This window comes from Patella vulgata, chromosome 9 (assembly GCF_932274485.2).
Source record: "Patella vulgata chromosome 9, xgPatVulg1.2, whole genome shotgun sequence".
Lineage (NCBI taxonomy): Eukaryota > Metazoa > Mollusca > Gastropoda > Patellidae > Patella > Patella vulgata.
The window spans coordinates 14,585,065-14,607,206 of record NC_065887.2 but is presented as its reverse complement, the minus strand read 5'-3'; positions in this window follow the sequence as shown (position 1 = coordinate 14,607,206).

The following is a 22,142-nucleotide window of genomic DNA, read 5'->3' as shown; positions in this document are numbered from 1 at the left end:
ACTATGCTGGTGTTGCCAAAACATAAATAATATTAATAAGTATACGTAAATAACATTCCATAGCCTAGTAGAACAAACTTAATGGGCTGGTGAACAGAAGGTCATGGTCAGCATGTAATGTGATGATACTAAAAAATGTCCCCCTTTCTAATGATAATCTGAAAGGTGAATAATTATAGCTAACAAAAATGGGCTCAAACTCATGGCAACGATATATATAGCGTGGCGTTCGACAATTTTCAATCGCATTGTCCAAGTATCATAATTGGGGAAATAACTCTGTGACTTACAATCGAAAGATGATGAATTTCGAAAAGGGTTTTGCCTCGAGCCCATGACTTGTATAGTTAACTGATCGACCTAATAGTGCTAGGTATGAATCAAGCCATGAATTGACTTTCCTTCTTTCACAGTATCTTCTTTCGAGTGTGTGACGTCCTATTGTTTAAGTTACAGTGAAGTGCTAGAAGTAAAGAAACTGGACAAATATAGGGGAGAAAGTTCGTTGATATGCAAATATACTTGAAAATGAAGGAGAAGCTTAATGGGTAGTCAAATGTAGACCATGGCCAGTGTTGTCTATTATTATTCTGTTTAATTAATTATTATTGTACACCAGCCCATTAGAAACAAAGTCCTCAGTATATCCCAGTAGTCGTGTATTTTGGTGTCGATATGCGTATAAATTATAAATTAACCCACTCTGCATTATATCCAATTGTACCCTTTAAATATCAAACGGTGAAAATATATGTTCTTAAAATTACATGGTAAACAACTAATTTAAGTACTAAAATAGGTGCGGTGGCGGGCTGTAAAATGTTTTTTTTCCGTGTTTTTTCCGTGTTTATAGTGCTTTTACGCTCATCTATGCTTTAGTTGATGTCCTGTCTGTGGCAGTTACAGTCAACTAACCTTATTGTTTTTATCTTGAAATTCGGGTTACACTTGGCACTTCTATTTATATAATTGTACATCACTGATAAAGTTTTGTCAGTATCTGGGTTGTTCAATATTTTTGATGGGTATACGTAGTTGGTGCTGCGCTGTTTAATAAATATTAAAGATTGATTGCGGAGGGGAAGGGGCATATTTAACCCAAAAAATAATCTGCCACGGGGCTTTAACTCTCACCACATCCTAAAGTTGCAATGTTTTCAGATTTTGTTTAGATGTCCCATAGCTAACACTGTTTATTGACTTTGATCGAAGTTTTGTTCAATTAATGTTCAAGACGTTTTCACAGATGTCTAGTGTATACACAGAAATAAAAATCTTCAAGGAAAAAGATGTACACCAAAGTTGTCAGGAACACTGCTTACAAGGTTTTATTATTATTATATTAACATAAATATCTTCAAGGAAAACAAATAAAAAGTTGTGAGCTAAATTGTGTGTAGGGAAGCTCAGAACAAAAAAATATGCTATAATGACTAACTGCAAATAACAGTCCTCCAGTGATTAAGCCTGCAAAGGTCAAGGTCTATCATGCTATGTGTAACCTAGATTTTTAATAATATAGCCTGTCAGCTAGAATCTAGGTGTGGATCATACTAGAGCGCATCGCTAAATCGGATATACTTTTCAGGTATAGTTATCTATTAATTTTTTCCAGATAATTTTTATGTTTTATTTAAACATTTTTGTCGTTTCTATGAATTTAGGAACATATAATTACATGGGATTGAATCACATACTGGCATTTTGCTATTCCGAATTTTATTTCTTGTATTGATTATTACCAAATAATATTTAGGTTTTCGTTGAAGTTGTGTAATCTTGTCATTTTTCACATTTGTTTCGAATTCAGGAAAATATTCGGATGTTGTGGGGGGTTTTGTCTTCGAGATATGTTATTTGATATTTATAAATATTTTATGACGTGCAGCTTTTTTTCTTGTACAACCCACTGAACATAAATTAATTATACTCATAATAATATAGTGCATAGTTTCAACAGAAGGCTGTATAATGAAGCGCTAAACTAATACTTCGTCTAATTTTGTCGTACGTTATTTGAAAAAATTATATGGTACAAACAACCTCCTACAAAGCTTCGCTATTTATGAAGACCAAGTGTTTTGTTGAAAAATCAAACAGCCAAATCATTGAAATTATCTTTAAGCAAATATTTTTATTGACATCTTTGAATTTGTATTCAAATTTAGTAGGCCAGGTTCGATTTGTTTTTGAGGAGGACCATCTCCCAACGGTGGCTCATTGCGTAAGTCAGGAGATCGGGGATTCGATTCCAGTGTTATAGTTGAGAAAGTGCCTCGAGGTTTTTTTTAGTGGGACAGACGGAGGGCTGCCATGGCAACAAATAGTGTCTAGTCGATTGACTCTGTGTCGACGTTGGTATGAATGTTAAAGAACAGACACCATGACAGTTGGAATTCGAAATAAAGAGGGATAAGCGGTGGCTAAGTAGGTATAAGACGCTTGCTCTCTAGCCTGGAGGTCGCGTGTTCAGTCCCTGCATTGGTCGAGAAAGTTCATCGGGATTTTCTGACGCAGTTTCCCCTTGGCAGTGGTGCAGGACGGAGGGCCTGGCTGTCTAGTCGTTCGGATGGTGCGAAAAACCGAGGTCCCCGTGTATACATTGGCATGCACGTAAAAGATCCATTGCCAGTTGGAATTAGATGTAAGAGTGGGCCATAGTGCCGCTACCCGGGCAATGCTTTCTTATATCACACTGTATGGCGTATACCCGTCATCATTATCCCAGTCGGAGCAGAACAGTAGGGCGTTAATCCCCATTTCGTTTCATTCCATTTCGAAATCAAGAGAACCCTGTATATATTCTGTAGTGTCGCTGTTTAGGCAAAATTAACTTCATAGCACTTCTTAACTATTTTTTCGTTTGCTCATCTTAATTAGGCCGTTTCATTTTCTGTTTTGTGGATTCGCAATCTTTTGTAGCTGGAAAGCTTGAGATATAAATGATCGTGTTGACACGGTGACCTAAAATTTAAACTACAATACTGCTTAATCCTCCCAAACAAAATATATACCATCATTTATTGAAACACGACAGAACTAAGTTATTCAGTATTTTATTTTAACCTAAATCTAACTTTATGTATTTATGGCGAAAAATCAATATCTCAACTAGATAATTATGGCAATTTGGTTAATAAACTATTATAAATTATACAGAGGAATTAAAATCAAAAAGCATGCTAGATTTGTGAAATAAAATGGAATGGAATTTAGCGCCTTACTTTTCTGCAGCAACTCGACTAATGTAGACGGACATCGACTTTTCTGCCTGGATTTCGTCGAATTATATCTGCCGACGGGTTTTTGTTCGTGCACGCCAACGGTGTGGACCCCAGTTTTTCTTTCCATCCTTACGACTATGCACTTTCTCTCTGTATGCCTTCCGTGCTTCACCACTGGTAAGGGGGACCTAGCCTGGAAAATTCAGTAAACGAACCCGGGACCTCTGGGCTATTTCGCCAGCCCCATACTGACTGGGCCACCATGTGTTTTGAGCAAGAATTTTGTAACTATGTGAGATAAATAAAAAAGACGGTTTAAAATCAAATTAATCCAATGTAAATCCCAGATTAATTTTGGGGTTCAAATCTTTTTTATATTTTAAAAATGAAAGTTGGTTATGTATAAACTATATATTTAAAACCTTTATTTCGCACATGTGGGCTTTAATTGACCTGGTTAAGTGAGGCCGACGAAACGAAATAAATCTACTAAAGCGTTTAGTGAACACACTTGGTCAACAAAGGCCAAGACTAACACACGAAACTTTATTGACTATCCCAATGTGACAGATTTTCTCAAGACCGATCACAGAGAGCAATAGAGAGAGAGAGAGAGAGAGAGAGAGAGAGAGAGCGAGAGAGTTTAACGTCCACTCGACACAAACTAGGTCATTTCGGGACTAACATATGGTTTAATTTTATTCCAATAAGTCGCTTGCGTGTAGGGGTCTTAAGCAGTCGGAGGACCCGGAGAAAACCCACGAGGTTGGGCAGGCGACCCTACTCCTTGTCATGTACAACCGAAGACCGATCACAACTCGATTACAAATATTTTATGAAATTTTACGTACAATGGATGTGACCCACGATGTTATTCGTAAGTCCAATACTCAAACCTCACGTAATGAAAAAAAAATCCTTTGGTTAACACAATATTAGTGTTGTTTTTCGTCGTCAGATGTGCAATTTGAAAGAGCAAATGAACATGTATACATACTTTTCAGCACAATTAGCTTAAAGGCACAATATTCCAGATTTTAATCAGGTCTTAAATTATTAAGCGCCGTCAATTCTAATGAGGTTTATGGCTTTCTGAAGTTCCTATTACTGCCTAACGAATTCATTTCAGATCTTTTTTATTTTGTTATCCATGAAGGATAATTCATATCTATCCATTATCATCGACCACAAGATAGTATCTTTTTAATCTAGTGTTGGTGTGGTTTAATCGTCATTACTTTAACTAGCAAACATTTTTCTACACGTTATAAAATTTAAACAAGGACAATGATTATTGTCCTCGTGACGCACGGTGACTTTAAAATACAATTGGATTAATGGGGTCATTGTTTATTTACAAGGTGTGTAGTTTTTAGTATTTTGGCATTTTTCAGATAGAGAGTATATATATATACTTCTATGTTTACGCAAGATAGTATATTTTAAATTATACATTGTAACTAAATGGTGATACACAAACATATGCGTCATAAATTTGCTTATTAAAGCTGATTTCATTTTCAGATAAAATGTATATTATATTACATTTAATATATTGTGATTTAAATGGCGATAAACCAAAATATGCGTCATTAATTGCTTATTAGAGTTGATTTATGGTTAATATTTAGATGCAGTGAATATATTATATCCCAAGGCTTAATCAACAAAACTGGATGAGGTGTTTTGTTAGCTTTGACTCACATATTATTATTATTATTATATATATCGCTACTAGGCAAAAAACAAACCCTGCGTTTATCGTTACCGGACTGACACTATTCTTATTAGCTAAAATTGGCGACCTATTTGTCTGCGATATTACCCAAGGTGAAAGCGGACGTTAAGCTCTAAGAAAGTACGCCACGCCAAATTGCTGTCTCATTTCCTATAACCTTTAAATCGATCTTGACGTGGCGTTTAAATCGGCATTATTTTCCAGAACCTTACTCTGGGAATACTTGGAAAAAGTAGCCGTAAACACAAGTATTATCCTTGTTAGCTTTAGGTGCAGTCAGGCGGATATAATGTGATAGCATAACATATTTAATACCATTGGAAACGGGCGTTGAATAAAGTTACTCCATACACACAGTAAAAATGTGTCATTACTTTGCCATTAAGAGCAAATTCTTATATCAAAACATGGTGTTATAGAAACCTTCGTGAAACGTTTAGTCTTCCACAAAGGGTTCTTGTTTGACACAACAACTATCCACGCGTCGTTTTTATCTGACAACCTTCACGAATTGACTGAAATGTTCACTTCACCCGCGATGACGCTGATGCTCCCAATGCGACCTGAAAAGTATGGACGAATTGGTGACCCAGTGGAAATTGTCAAGGGCGGGAGAGAGTGGCCATGCAGCAGGTCGCGCTCTGACAAGAACGGTGTAATAACGAACGACACCAGCCAAAGCAGTGTAAGGCGAACTACACGAGCATATCGTGGAAGTAGCACATGTAAGCGATTTGCGGTCACAAAAATCGTCCCCTACGTTAATTGGGCTCTCAATAGACTTCTTTGTATCTTCCGTTCTTAGTGCGCTGTTATTGCACGTCTATGTCTCTCATTATTTGTCCACCCGCCGCTGTCATTGAAACAATGACGCTCCTTATACGTACAATGCGTTATTTTAACTACTGTAAGCCACCTCGTGTCATGGATTTCACAAATTTCTGCAAGGTCACTGCGCTTGGTGAAAAATTTCAATGTCCGGTAGCGCAAAGCGGTTTTATATGCACAAAGCCATACTTCGTTGCAGCACTGTAGGCCCAACATGTATATTATGTAGGTAAGGAAATTTGGTTGTCCGAGTAACCCATCATTTATGGATACCGTCCCGAGCCAAATATGTTAACTGCAAGATGTCAAAGTTATTCAACAATAGGTCAGTTTTAGTCCCAATTTCCACCATTTTGATTCGCCCGCATTGAAATGTTATCGAACAGTGTCGTCACTCCTGTGTTTATGTTCATGAGATGAAAAATAAAAGATATTCGAAATTTACACACAGTGTTTCTTATAATTACTTAAATATTTAGGGTCTTGTAAATGCTCCCATTACTAACAAAATAATAAATTATTATGCGACAAACTGTATTGATGACGTAGGTCTTGTGGGCGTATGTTTCGTTGCTTGATACCCTATCTTTGTAATTAGAGTATTAACATTATGCCGTATATCATAAATAATTAGTGTAATTTAGCAAATACCTCAAATAATTACAGTTGGTTATGTAATGAAACACCATTAGTTATGTCCCCGTCTATGGAAGGATATAGGGGTCAATAGCGCGAAAAATATCGCGATATTAATAAGGTAAAATGTCTACAGATTGCGATCGTTGAGAAGATTTTATCCCACAAAAGACAATTTCTGCCGGGTTAATTTTACCAACGCGCTATGTTATATGTTTTTTTTTCTTTTCGTTTTAAATGTGCACGCTTGCGTTAAGATATTGCTACCCCGACGTGTTGTCAACATATTCCATTTATGACCATGCGCTATGTCGACATTACGGCAAAATAAAATATGTTGACAATGCTTGGCGCGTTGATTCAATTAATTAACACCACGTTCTCACGGCGCTCGCCACGACCTCTCCGCGATTATGGTGTTTCAATTGAGATCTATTGGCTTGGCAACGGCGATCATCTGCGAACACGCGTCGTTCTAACCACGCCCATGGGGTTATTACCACACGTCTTCTACGCGTATCGCGACTGCACGTGCGTTTCTACCACGTGACCACGGCGACTATATAAGCTTGTCCGATTTTTGGAAATTTCAAGATGACGACATGCACACTGATCTATGAACTGTGAATCGCCTGGTTTTTTTTTTATAGCAAGTCGTACATGAAAAGCACAGTCGCCATATGAACATAATGCAAGCTTGGTAACTGCGCCATGATCGTAACATCGCCATGTCAACGCCACAAGGACTCCGAACGCTTGTTCGGGTCGTGGCAGATACGCGAGGTTCGTGGTGAAGAAGCCACGAAGTCGCCGTGGGAAATGTTAAAATTTTCGCAGCGATCATTAGCGACCACAGCACGACATCTGGCGTTCCGACCACGCTTTTACCACGCTTATGGCGATCTTGATAAGCTCCGAGACCATTTTCCGTCGCAGTAGCAACACAGTAAGGACGCCACCCCGGTCTGCAGAGGTATTACTAAATTGTGCTTGGTATTTTCGAAATCGTACAAGAATTGAACATCGGGAGTTCAACTGTTTTCTGACGAAAACAAAATGGTTCTCGACTGCTGCAACTAACCGGGTTTTGTATGTTTTGCGAATGGGATCTATCAATAAATTCTGGTGTTAGAGCCCAACAAATTACAACGCTGTTGCATACAGATATTATATATTTTGGTGGATATGGCAACCCAGAGCAGATAGTGGAATAAATTAGAATCACGAGAGCAAGACGCGGGCCAACTAGTCTGGGGGCCTCGGGTTCGCTCCTGCGTGGTTTCCCCATGTCATTGGCGCAGGACGGAGTGCCTGACAAGGACGAATAACCGAGGTTCCTTGTGCACTTCGGCGTGCATGTTAAAGGACCCTCCACTAAAGTCTTCTCATAGCACACTACTATCCCCGTCTTCACTGGCCCAGTTAAGGCTGTATGTAGGACGTTAAACCCCATTTCATTTCGATTTAGAATCACAATTACTATCTGTGTGTCCTTCAAATGGTTTAGGTATTTCACACATGTATATTTTTAATATTTCTTTTCTTGAGGATTTTATAATGTTTACCTGGGGTTTATAAAGTTTACCTGAGGTTTATAAAGTTTACCTGGGGTTTCTGAGGTTTATAAAGTTTACCTGGGGATTCGTTTTAGTTGCCATTCACCGCTGCTATTATTTCATGACATAGCAGTCAGGACATTGTTACCTAAATATGCTGCTTTTCTGCTCCAATACAGTACCAAAAAGCGAGGCAATTTCAGGTGACAACATCATCGGTATTGTCTGATTGCTTGTAATTTGTTTACATATCAGTCGTGTGGCAAATCTTATCAGCAGTTGCCCCACCACTTAATGTACTAAAAAATGCATTTTTTACCGGCTGTAACACTCAAGATCAAGCTCAGAGTCATATCAATTAATTTAGCGTGGTGGATGAGCACGTTTGTATATATAAAAAAATGTATTTTTTCTGTGAACAGGATTTTTCCGATATGAACAAGAGAGAAATGGGGTTTAACGTTCCCTCAACACAAACTAGGTGATTTTGGGCTAACGCATTTTTGTTATTCGCTTGGGCGTAAGAAACGTTAGCAGTGCAAGGAAACCAGAGGACCAGGAGAAAACGCACGAGGTAGACAGACGACCATACGGCGTGTCACGCACAAGTGTGGGATCGAAACAACGCCACTTGAATTTAATCAATTTCGACCGTAACTTTCAGAGTTGTCTCCCTGTTTCGCTTCAAATTAATGAAAAGACACATCATTGGGCAATTTTAATCGATTATGTGTTTGTAGCAAGTGTTAAAGATTTCGTGGTATATCGCATGGAACATTTGATATATGCTTTAAATAATAAAATATTTCACTCATTTTTTCAGTCACAAAATAAAAGAAAGTGAACACAGAATGGCGGAAATAGCAGGCTTCAGCTTATTTGCCCTTTTAGCTATTTTACTGGCAGGATTGGGATGTCTTCTACATGTGATTGGTCTGTCAGTTGTGTATTGGATTGTATCGGACCCCTTTTATTCTGGAGCTGGATCTGGTCTGTGGCAGCAATGTAATCTTTTCAGATGTTCTCCATATCGAGCTGAATTGATACCAGGTAATAAAATTCACGAACGAATGAATGAAGTCGGATTTAACGTCCTACTCCTCATTTAATACTACAACCCGAAATTAGAGCGCAGTTCTTGATGAATACTTGATGCAATACATTGAATATAGTCAGCGTCAAGTAACCAAATGAAATGAAATGAAATGGGGTTTAACGTCCTACTGTTCTGCTCCTATTCTGGGCTAATGAAGACGGGCATACGCCATACAGTGTGCTATGAGGGAAATTTTGCCCGGGCAGCGGCACTATCGCCTATTCTTATATCGAATTCCAACTGCCAAGGGATCTTTTACGTGCATTCTAATGTATACTAGACAGCTGTCCTTGTCAAGCCCTCCGATCTGCGCCACTGGCAAGGGGAAACCACGTCGGAAAGTCAAGTAACCAAACTTTGATCTGCAATGTGATAACAAGATTCACGATGGCTGTATATAAAATTGAAGATGCATTATGTAAGAGCTATATCTGTCTTTATTTTGGTTTCGAATGATATATAAACAATTATTTATATATTTATGCACACGACAAGCCCGCGATCAACTCTCTAAATGGTGGGAATTTAAATGGATTAACAACGCGGTCGCCATTTAGTGATTTATGTTAAAAATGTCGATTCGAGGCTAAGTCTCGAATAGCAAATACCGTTATTACGACAATAACAAGCTATGCCACATCTTGACAAATCTTAAAACAGTGATAACTTCGTTCAGAATAAAGTAATTTGAATGAAATGTTCAATATATTCATTTGACATTATTCTTTCTTGGACTGTTATAGCTCCTTATCTAAATCATACATAATGCATATTTAAGCAAATTAATTATCATGATATTAAGAGATCTGGGGTGGGATAATACGCTCGATGGCTATCTACTCGAATCATGACTATGTTGCGAGACAAAGGGTACGGTCGGCCTGTCTGTCTTCGCGGGTGGTCTCTGTGCACTTGGGTATCCCCCAACTTTCAAAGACCCTCATGCGCATTGCTTAAAATAAAATTATAGCTTAACCTATTTCCGAAATGACCTAGTCAGTGTTCAGTTAGACCCTATGAATCATTTGTAAAAGTTCTTCTACACATAAATTTTCGATTAGCTAATCTCTTGTAAGTACATATCTTAAAGAGATACTGGGCGGCCCAGAAAAAAAACGAGTACACTTTTTAAAGTGGAATAATTATATAAGGTATCGCTTTCGATACAAAAATCGAATGTCTTATTTCTTCAAAGCTTATTTACGCCCATTTGCCCGAATTAGAAGAAATTATTCTATTAATGGGTGAAAGGGGTACTAGATGCATTTGTTTTTGTAAACTGGGGTGAGTGTGAAGTGATTTCTCAATCCGTGAAAATATGAAATGACATTCGTTTTGAAATCTAGTACTATAGTAACACTATTTGAGCGGTAGATCTGCAATTGGAGTGCAGTTGTTTAACATCCAAGTGTGAAATGTTAATGATATAGGTAAAATGCCCCTTTTTTGATTATTTCACTTTAAATAGTGTGCTTAAATAAGCAACGACAAAATAAAAATTACATTAAAGAACTAATAGATAGTAAAGGAGAAATACTAACAGATAATTGCTCAATTATTCATGAATGCGCAGCTTTTTATAAATCACTATATTCTAAAGATGTTAATGAAAATATAGATGAAATGAAACTATTAATAGAACTCTCTCAGAGTCGGATAGAGATTTTTGTGACAGAAATATTACACTTGGGGAACTTACCCAAGCCCTTAAATCAATGTCTAAAGGGAAGAGCCCGGGTTTAAGTGGGTTGACAACAAATTTTTACATAGCCTTTTGGGACCTTTTAGGTCCTGTATACTTAAATATACTTAATTTATGTTTTATGAAAGGGAGCCTGTCTCGATCCATGCGTAAAGGTATGATATGTGTAATATATAAGGACAAGGGAGATAAGCGACAGTTGAAAAATTTCCGACCCATATCCCTGCTACAGACGGATTATAAGGTTCTATCCAGGTGTCTGGCACTCAGGCTACGAACAGTAATCCATAAACTTGTATCTGAAGAACAAACTTGTGGCGTGCCGGGGCGATATATTGCTGAGAATATTGCAAGTATAAGAGACATAATTGACTATGAAAACCAGGATGGATTTATTATGAAACTTGACGCAGAAAAAGCCTTTGATAGAGTTAGTCACAATTATCTTTTTACTGTATTGAAGTATTTTGGGTTTGGGGAAATTTTTATATCATGGATTAAAATTCTTTTTAGTAATGCAATAAGTACTATAAAGTGTAATGGTCATTTGTCCCCCTTCTTCGATTAGTCAAGGGGAATAAAACAAGGATGTCCGATATTAGCCATGCTATATGTATTGACAGCAGAACCACTTAATATTATCATAAAACAATCTCCACTTAAAGGTATTAGTATTAGTGGCTGTGAGGCGATTTCATTGATATACCAACATGCAGATGATATCACTTTAACTCTCTCGGATGAAAAATCAATCAGTAAATAATGTTTTTGAAATTATTGAACCCTATTGTTTAGCATCAGGAGCAAAAATGAATGTTGAAAAGTCGCAAATAATGCCTGTAGGTAAATCGGTCCATACGACATATAGCTTTAATATACCAGTTAATATTGTTACTGAGTGCATGTTAATTCTAGGTGTATATCTTGGACCGAATAAACTGTATTGTGAAAATATGAACTGGCGTACTAAAGTTACAAAAATCAAACAAATTCTTAATTTATGGAGTAAACGAAATCTAACCTTACATGGCAAATCCACTGTTGTACAATCGCTAGTTTTAACTAAATTATATTTTCTTATGGCCGTTCTACCAATACCCCCGGATATTGCAATTGAAATAAACAAGGCTATTCGTAACTTCCTTTGGAATGGTAAACCTCCACGTATAAAACAAACTTCGGTTATTGGGAATAAATGCGACGGTGGATTGAGCTCTCCTGATCTTAACCTCAAGAGTAAAGCCTTAAGTCTAAAATGGTTAATTAAATTTAGTGACGAACAGTATGCTCATATATGGGAAAACACAATGATGTATTTTATTAACACGTACGGTAATTTTAATCTTGGTAAAGATATCTTAAAAGTTTTATATACCAAAAGATTATTGAAGAATTTACCAGATTTTTATAAAAACTTACTAGAATCCTGGGATGATTTAAACAAAGGCACAAGACCCTTCCCAGATACAATTGTGGATATAGCTATACAACCATTGTTTAACAATAAATATATTAAGAATAATAATAAACCCCTAAATAATGATACTTTCATTATTTCGGGCATTAGACAAATAGCTGATATTTTAGATAATACTAAACCTGGATTTATATCTACAAAACGTATTATTAGTTTAATTCACGCTTATAACCCTAAACGTAGATATAACACAATTGTTAGAAATTACGAATTAATTAAGACAAGTATCCCCCAATCATGGTTGAGAGTAATTCACACTAACACGTATGTAACAACAATGTCGTCTTCCAACACGAGTCATATGATAGACGATGAATTGATAACACCAAATAAATTAACTTCTAAATTCTGCTATCAGAAGCTACTCAGCTATAAATTTGTTCAACCAACTTGTTTAAATTATTGGGAGAAAAAGGGTTTCGTGTGTAATTTTCCTATCATATGGAAAAACGTGTTTTGTACTTACAAAAATCCTAAATGTGTTGACTTAGATTTTAAAGTTGTACATAATATATTATGGTCAAAAGAAAAGCTATTTAAGATAGGTAAATTAAGCGACGAATATTGTCCTGTTTGTAAATTAATGCTCGAAGATATTGAACATTTATTCATTTGATGCCAACATTTGACAGATTTTAAACTTTTGATTAAAGATATACTAGTGGATATATTGAAAATAAATATAAGTATTAATGAACTAGGCACTGTTATTTTATTTGGTCTTCAACAGTCATGTAAAACCCTTCCAATAGAGTTCTGTAATATTATTTTATGTACAGCAAGAATAGCTATAGATGGACATATTATAGATGTTAAGCCATTGTTTAAAAGATTGTTAAAAGATCATATATACTGTGTAAATATCTACTACAAAAAACATAAAACTGTTAAAGATTTTATTTCCAAGTTCATTAAGCCATCCTTTCTTATTAAACAAGGATTAAATGGTGAGATAAGCATTGAAAAAAAATGTTTTTATTTCAAATGTACATACGCACTTTTCAATCCTTTTAAACAATTTCATAATGTTGTATATTAATGTATATATGAATACATTCTAAAGCATATATGTATTGTATATGATATTGTATTTAAAATTTGTGAATAAACATTTTTCAAGAAAAAAAAAAGTGTACTCGTTTTTCCACATGGGTGGAATATTTAGAAACAGATATTTATATTGTAAAATGACCAATGAAAGTCCCAGTTTTTGGCGATATAAAGGTTATGTCACTTTATTTCTTCAGATTATTGGAGAGCTACACAAGCGTTTGTCATCATCGGTTTACTGGTTGGAATAGCTGGCTTGGCCTTGTCTATTTTAAGTTTGATTAAAAAGACTAAATTATTTAAACTCATAGCAGCCATCGCTTGTTTTGTCGCAGGTAAGTAATAAACAATACCAACTGAAAAACTACATTGGCGAATCCGGTGTTTCTGTTTCTTCACTCTTGACTAAATCTAAACGTTATTTTTTACCCGTTAGGAATCACTTCTAACTTACAGTATTGTGAAAGGTGAATGCTCTAATAGGAATATCGATCTAACTATGGTTAAATTCCGTCCAGTATTTACTAGGATATGTCGAATGAAATTTCGTCGATCTATAGAACTCTGCAACGTAATAAGCCGATCGCCATTTTGTTGTCCGCAAACATTTATCGGTAGGCCTTTCTAAAATCCGATTGAATCCAAGCCACTACATTATGTAAAATGTAAAAACTGGTGTTATTATGTTGCATTTTTCGAAACAATGATATGATCGCATTGAAATTGACATAACACATGACATCAAACCTAGTCAATATTACATTTTCATCAAAAAATAATAAATTATTTTTGATAACTGAATAATTGAATAAGAAAGTTAAGACCCCTCGGTGTTTATGATTGATGTAAAATATACTTTTAAAGGTAGAAACTGTTCATGTTTTAAGCGACGAGGAATTTTGTTCTCCGAAATGACATTTTGTGCTACTTTTAGAGTTTCAGTAATTACTTACTTGCCACCACCGGGGGTTAATATGCATTTATTTTTCCTCAATGCTAGTTTTAAAAACTTACCTATTTTATACTCACTCAATTTGCAGTATTCTGGGGGTCATTTTAGTTCTTAAGTGCTCAGATTTAAAGCAGTAATGCTGACTCCAGGCGAGATTGGATTTTGATCTTGTCATGTAGCGGGCATCATAAGATTTATTTAAAATGTGACGTTATATGATTTTATGTCACCTACCTCTGTTTTCGGCTGTGGTTTCGATCCGGACAATTTCGACAAAACCATGAAAACCAAAATTACTGCCAGGTTTCAGAAGGTGCACCGTCGATAAATTAGTGTCCCAGGTGGTCCTCTATATATTAGAATCATATGAGAAACCTAGGGGCCCTTTTATGCAAACACCCCTTTGCTCCTGGACTATATTCATCAATGTTTACTACAATAATTATGCGTTTTCTTTTCCAGCTGGATGTATCCTATTGGCTATTATTATTTTCGGAGCAGAAACTAGACTTAGCAGAGGTGCCCAGTGGGGATGGGGCTTTATACTGTGTATTGTAAGCACGTTTTTATTCGTTCCAGCTGGGATTCTCAATTTCTTGGAGTTTAGACATTCATCATAATACTCATTTTGTTATTAAGATATTTAAGCATAATCTATACTTTTACTTCTGCTGCTTAAGTATCTATTATGCCACAAAGTGGTCTCTGTTTATCTTGGCAACAGATACAGCCTTAGCATAATTAGATGAATCAATATACCCATGGATGATTTAAATTGATCTAAAGGAATATTTATAAAACTAAGAAAAACCCGTAATTTAAAAAGGCGCTTAATCTCCAATTTTTGGGGAATCTGCAATTGTCTAAAATTGGTCTAAAAGCACATATTAATATAATATGAATGTATGTAAAATAATTTACATTTCTAAAAATCAGTTCAAATTGAATGGCAATCGTTCACAACTTGGTGGTCCAGTCTACAACGGGAGCACGGTTTGACATTTCACTTCCGCAATGACGTTTTGTCGGGTTCTTTAAAATGTTTATCTTAAATATTGAATACCGGGGTCCATATTTTCTCGGGAAGATAATAACATCAATATTGATTGAAATAGATAAATATTATTTTCTTATTTGTGGTTTTAATGTCGAAAATTATAGACAATATTGAGTTAAGAGATGTAGCTACTTTGGTTTTGTTGAGGTGTATTTGTTGTTTATTGTTATAACTACATATATACATTCTGTTTTTGTATATTTATGTTATATTGAAGTTATCTTTCATAAAATAGTCATTTCTTTTTAAAAAAAAGATTATTGGATTTGTTTTCTTTTTGTACATTTATTTATTTTGTCAACATGCATAAGTGAAGTGTCACGCGTCTTTAATTAATGATAATGATAATGATTTATTCTTAATATAGCGTTTTACATACATTATCACAAAGCGCTTTACAAATAATACATAAATCACATGATACAAAATATATACAAAAAGATTACTTAAAAAAAAAACAACATAAAGGCCTAAAAATATTGTTTGATAGCTTAAAAATAGTGACATTTAAAGCGGTGAGTTTTGAGTGTTGTTTTAAATACATTGAAGTCTCAGATGGCCCTCATCGCAACTGGCAATTCATTCCACAATTTGAGTGCATAAACAGAAAAAGCCCTATCACCATATGCCTTATTTGGTATTGGTCGAACCCTCTGATGGTCAAGTTTCACACCACTACAGCTTTTTGTTCGAATCGTCTGATTCGATACCTTAATCAAGTCACTAAGGTAGAGGGGCGCTGACTCACTATGGTGTATTAATTTAAAAATAATGCATAAAAATTTGAATAAAACTCGCATCTCGACTGGTAGCCAATGGAGTTCCCGAAGAACAGGTGTCATATCTAGATGACGACTCATCTTCCTTCTGACAACCAGTCGAGCTGCTGCATTTTGGATGTGTTGTAATTTGGCATACTGATAATCGTAGAGTCCGAAAAATAAACTGTTACAGTAGTCAAGCCTGGAAGTAATAAATGCATGTATCAGTTTCTCTGTTTGACTTTGATCCAAAAGGTTTCTAGTTTTTCCTATTCGCCATAGTGAGTGAGCAGCCGCTCTGCATATACTATTTATATGTGTGTTCATGGTTCCAGTTGAATCCAACATCACACCCAGATCGCGAACTGAGTTTGAGGCAGATACCTTGACATTCCCGATCCTTACATCAGTCACAACTGCTCGAATATTGACATCCTTAAAGCGTGACGAGAACCATACTATTTCTGTCTTACTGTCGTTTAACGCCAGCAAATTCGATTGCATCCAGTATCGAATCTCATCAACACAATTCTCGATGCGATCCACTACCGTGTAGTCTATTCGAGAGTCGCAAGCGATGTAAAGTTGGGTGTCGTCGGCAAAAATTACAGAGTTTAGACCGTGGCGTATGATGATGTCTTCAAGTGGAACCATATGTAACGAAAATAACACGGGCCCTAAAACAGATCCTTGTGGCACGCCAAACTGAAGTGTGTGCTCCTTCGACACCACCGATCCAATGGAAACCCTTTGCGTTCTACCCCTCAAATAAGAATTTAGCCAGTCAAGGACTATACCCGTGATACCGAAACGAGAACGTAATCGATCCAATAGGATATCATGATCAATGGTGTCGAAGGCAGCAGACAAATGGCCCTCTCGATACGCTGACTGAAATTTACCGTAAAGAGAGTTATTTTGAAAATAAGGATGAAATTGTAGTAGAGCAGCTTTCTTACAAAATTTGCCAAGGAATGACAAATTGGAAACCGGACGATAGTTCTTGAGTATATTTGGATCAAGTCCGAGTTTCTTTATTAATGGTCGAATGATTGCATGTTTACACTCATCAGGGAAGATACCTGATTCAAACGAAGTGTTAACAACACGAGCCAACATTGGAGCTAGTAGTTCAATGCAGTCTTTGACTAGGTTCGTGGGCATGGGATCATTTGAAGACATGTTACGCACAAGAGCTGTGACATCACTAACACTCATTGGTTCAAAACTAGACAATTTACATTGCGTCGGAAGTTCGGCTGCAGATACAAATAAGGGGGTATTTGAAGAACAATTTTGAAGAGTATATCGAATGTCACGAATTTTCTGGGTGAAAAAGTCTGCGAATATATCAGGTAATTTCTGAGAGTCTAGATCTGGTAAAACATTTGAACAGGATTTTTTAGAATTTGTCAGTTTATCCATGATTGCAAAAAGTTGTTTAGTGTCGGCGGATTCAATAGCAGTTCGGTTGAATTTTGTCTTGGCCTGATCAAGTTTCTTATTGTAAGTCGAGCGCATAGCGGCAAAGATTTCACGATGAATTTCTAGCCCTGAATGCATCCATTTTCGTTCCAAACGTCTCAAAAGTCGGCGTTCTTCCATCAGATCTACTGAAAACCATTTAGCACGTGATTTATCCGTCAGAGTTGTGGTGCGACTAGGCGCATGTTCATCAATAGCACTCGTCAAGATTTTGTTGTAGGCGTGAGTCAGAGAATTTACATTAGAACCGGGATCTATTTCACTAAACAATGTTGTAATAGTTTCTTTTATTGCATCAGTGTCTAAATTAGTCAGAACTCTGTGAAGTTTTCTAGTTTTGGTTGGCGATGTATAGATGAAGTGAAATGAACTGCAGCGTGATCTGACGGCAGAGATCGATCTATTACAAAATTGGCTAGACAGGGATCCGCTGCTCGCATAAGAACTAGGTCTAGCGTGTGACCCTTGTCATGTATAGCTCCCTCAACGAGTTGTACTAATCCCAAGGATGTATATAGATCGATGAACTTCGCAGCGTCCGAACATTTTGGATCATCGATATGTAAGTTGAAATCTCCTGCTATTACTAAGTGTCCTGGGGATGTTAAGGCATATTCCATGAGATTCCCGAATTCCGATAGGAAGCATGTGACTGATATTTTGTGGTTACGTGAATATGGAGGTCTGTAAATTAGTATTATATGGAGAAGTTCTTTACCACTTTTAATATTGTAATCTAAAATTTCCATTGATTTGAAAGAATAACAAGAGTTTTTTGTGGACTTGAGAGAAGATCTGTTAAGTAGCGCCAAACCCCCTCCTCGTCGCCGATGTCTAGGGACGTGATGAAGAGTGAAGCCTGAGATGGAAGACGAAAAGTCTGCAGCCACAAGGGTGTCGTTTTTATCATTAAGCCATGATTCAGAAACCAAAAAGATATCAGTACTACACGTTAGAATTGATGCACAAACCGCATTGATCTACCCGGCCATTGACCGAGCGTTCCACTGGGTAAAGTTTAAACAGTCACGTAAATAGTAATCTGATAAACTACTTATTGTAGTTCGTGTAGGCACTCGTTCGCTATAAACTTTATTTTGACGAAGAAAGACACCAATAATTACCCATCATTCTGAACAAAATAAATGAAATGAAATGGGGTTTAACGTCCTACTGTTCTGCTCCTAAACTGGGCTAATGAAGACGGGCATACGCCATACAGTGTGCTATGAGGGACATTTTGCCCGGGCAGCGGCACTACGGCCTACTCTTCTATCGAATTCCAACTGCCAAGGGATCTTTTACGTGCACACCAGTGTGTACACGGGACCTCTGTTTTCGTCCCATCCGAACGACTAGACAGCTGTTCTTGTCAGCCCCCCCCCGTCCTGCATCACTGACAAGGGGAAACCACCCTGAAAAATCCGGATGAACTTTCTCGGCCAATGCAGGGATCGAACACCCGACCTCCAGGCTAGCGAGCCAGCGTCTTACCCACTTTGTCACGTGATCCCCTGAACAAAATAAGTGCCATTTTTATAATTAGTAGCTTGATGATAACTCTCTCCACAATGGTGCAAAATACTGAAACATGTACATCCTTGCCTGAAATACGGGTCGTTTTACTCACATCCTAATATTTCATGGATATTTTGACGGTTTGCTGACAACTATTATTATATCCATAGAGAAAGATTCAGACAGTTCGATATATCTTGACAGCATTAGTTCGGTTAGTATAACGTTCGGTATTATTATTTATAAAGCGCACACACTTCATTCAAGTGGTCAGATGCAAAGCATGAAACAGTCAGTTACAACGGGTAATCACATCAATATAATCAAATATGTAATTTGCCAATAAATAGAAGAATAAGTGAATTGCACTTATCAAGTCTGGTGTTGGCAGAAGTATGTACAACAAGTATTTTGGTATCCTCAATTTAGGCTACGTATTTTGGTAATATTTATGTATTAAGCAGTGGTCTCGTTTAAGTTAAAGATATTATAAAGGGACACAACTCTGGCAAACGTTAAGTGGAGGCAGATCACCATTAATTTTCCAATTGATTTCAATGTTAATTCCGGCCTCTTTGCCCGGCTCCAACTTTTCGTTGGGCTGAATGCTTTTGACTACAAACAGAGAACCAAATGGTTATGTCTTTGCAGAAAATGTTTGTATGAGGCTGACCACCAAAATTTGGAGATACACAAACTTGAAGAAGCATTCTAAAAGCATATACATATCACCGTAACCAACCGGATAACTCAAAATCAGGAGCATTGATCAAAACCTAGCAGAAAATGTTAATTCAAACCCCATTCGTCCATTCTAGACGAAAAAAAAATCAACAAAAATGGACACACTACAATTTGTGGGTACCGAGATGGTGAAATTTAATGGGTACTGAAATGTAATGGTGGCCTGGAGATCAACATTAATTTCCCCATTGATTTCATTGTTAATTTTGTCTCTTTGACGGGCTTAAACTTTCCCCAAAAAATTTGGTTGGGCTGAATGTCTTGTACTACAGAGAAACAAATGGTAATATCTTTGCACGAAATATTGACCACCAAAATTTTGAGATACACAAACTTAAAGTAGCATACTAAAACATGTAACATCAGAGGTATCATTGAAATTACATAGTTTACTTATTTTGTGGAAGCAAGTTGTTTTAATCTAAATTCATTTCTTCCTGATAAATGACGTAGAAAAAAGCAGTTATGGCGTAATTCACATCATAGAAGGAATATTAATTAATATTGTATTGTCCTCTAAGTGCCGCATTCTAAAAGATCACCACAAATAATATATTTACATTCAAAATGTAGAACATCAAGCTGCAAAAGACACATCTATAATATACCCCCTTTGGGTTGTGGACTCCTCGGAAAGAAATGTCATAGGATTCTGTGTTTGGTCAGAGAAAAAAGTCTTAGAAACCCTTGAAAATTTAAAAGTAGCCATTTATTGAAGCAAAATAAAATTCTCAGAATTCAATCACAAAGTCCAATTACTGTTAATTTAGGGTAAAATATACGTTCAATTAATTCTCTAAAAAAACATGTTAAAGAAAATGGATGGGCTGGGTTGGAGCAAAGAAATTTATCCCTAGGAGTGAAATGCAAGAATTGTGTGAAGTCGGCAACACAGCAGAAAAATGTAGTTCACCCATATTTTGAAAATTCTAACATGTTAACGAGCCTATAACTGTATCCTTTGGAATCTTAAAACCACAATCACATTATTGTAATGTGAATAAAGTGATTTATATTCAATGTTAACAATATTCTTATTGTAAATTCTAATCAATGATGTTCGGTGAAATAAGTGATCAGTCCAAATTGAACGACAGTCGTTTATGTCTATACCACAGATATTTTTATTATTTTGTCATTTGTGAATTAGTCATTACTAATTACTTCAGCATTGTCTTGTAGGATATGTTTTTCTTTGTTTATTACAGATGACATCCGACATCATAGAAAATAAACGAACCGTATACTGATTTTAAAATGTTCATTATGTCTTAAATAGATAATTAAACTTCAGAGTTACTATGTAAATATGTATAGATTGTAGTATGGTGACCATCTCTATTGCATGACATTATTTAAAATATCAACAAAACGGGTGCAAAGTACTTTCAAATGTTAAATTGTTATTAAACCAGTGTTGATCTCAATTTGTGTCGGAATGCCTTTTATTTTTTCATCGTTTACCGTGAAACAAAGTAGTGTATCTTTAAGGTTGCACTCAGTATGTTCACCAGACCTTAGTAACTTCGTTATGAGATTTTTAGAAGAATAATTAGATACAATAACTGAAAACAAATTTGGTATTAACCAAACTTTTAAATGATCTAGTAGTCCAGTCAATTGATGATTTTACCACCCAAAATTTGATATGAACACATAAATTGACTGGTCTATAGATATTAATATTAAATTCACTATTGAAACTAGTTATAAGGAAATTGCATTTTTAGATGTTCTCGTTAAAGATACATTCCCATGTACAAACTGGGTGATTTGATGATATATTTGGCCTAACTAATTAATTTATCATAAATTTGCTTCAAATCCTTCTCAAAACATTGTAATTGTCAAGGAATACCCTGGCTATAAAAAATCGATCAAAAGAGGTCATGGTTGTGTCACGTGACTTACGTGGGAACCTATCTTTAAGAAACTTAATAATCGAATCGATACAGATATTTACTCAAAAGAGACATATACTAAAAAATATTTTATCTTGTTATAAAAATAAGTCCAGTCGATCTCAAATGACTAAATGAATTAATGGCGTAAACAAATAAACAATGCCAAAATAGAAAAATCCCACACAGTGTATGAATATGATTGCTTTGATTGGATATCACAATACGTGCCAACATGTGCAGTCGGTCACAAAATTATGCATCGGCGACTAAATACATTAATGAGGTAAACAAACAATGCCAAAATAGAAGGGTAAATCCCAAATTCTTAATCTATGTAGGAATACGATTGCTTTGATTGGACATCACAATACGTGCCAGTTTTTCAAAGCTCAAATTAGTAAAAACTGTTATGCA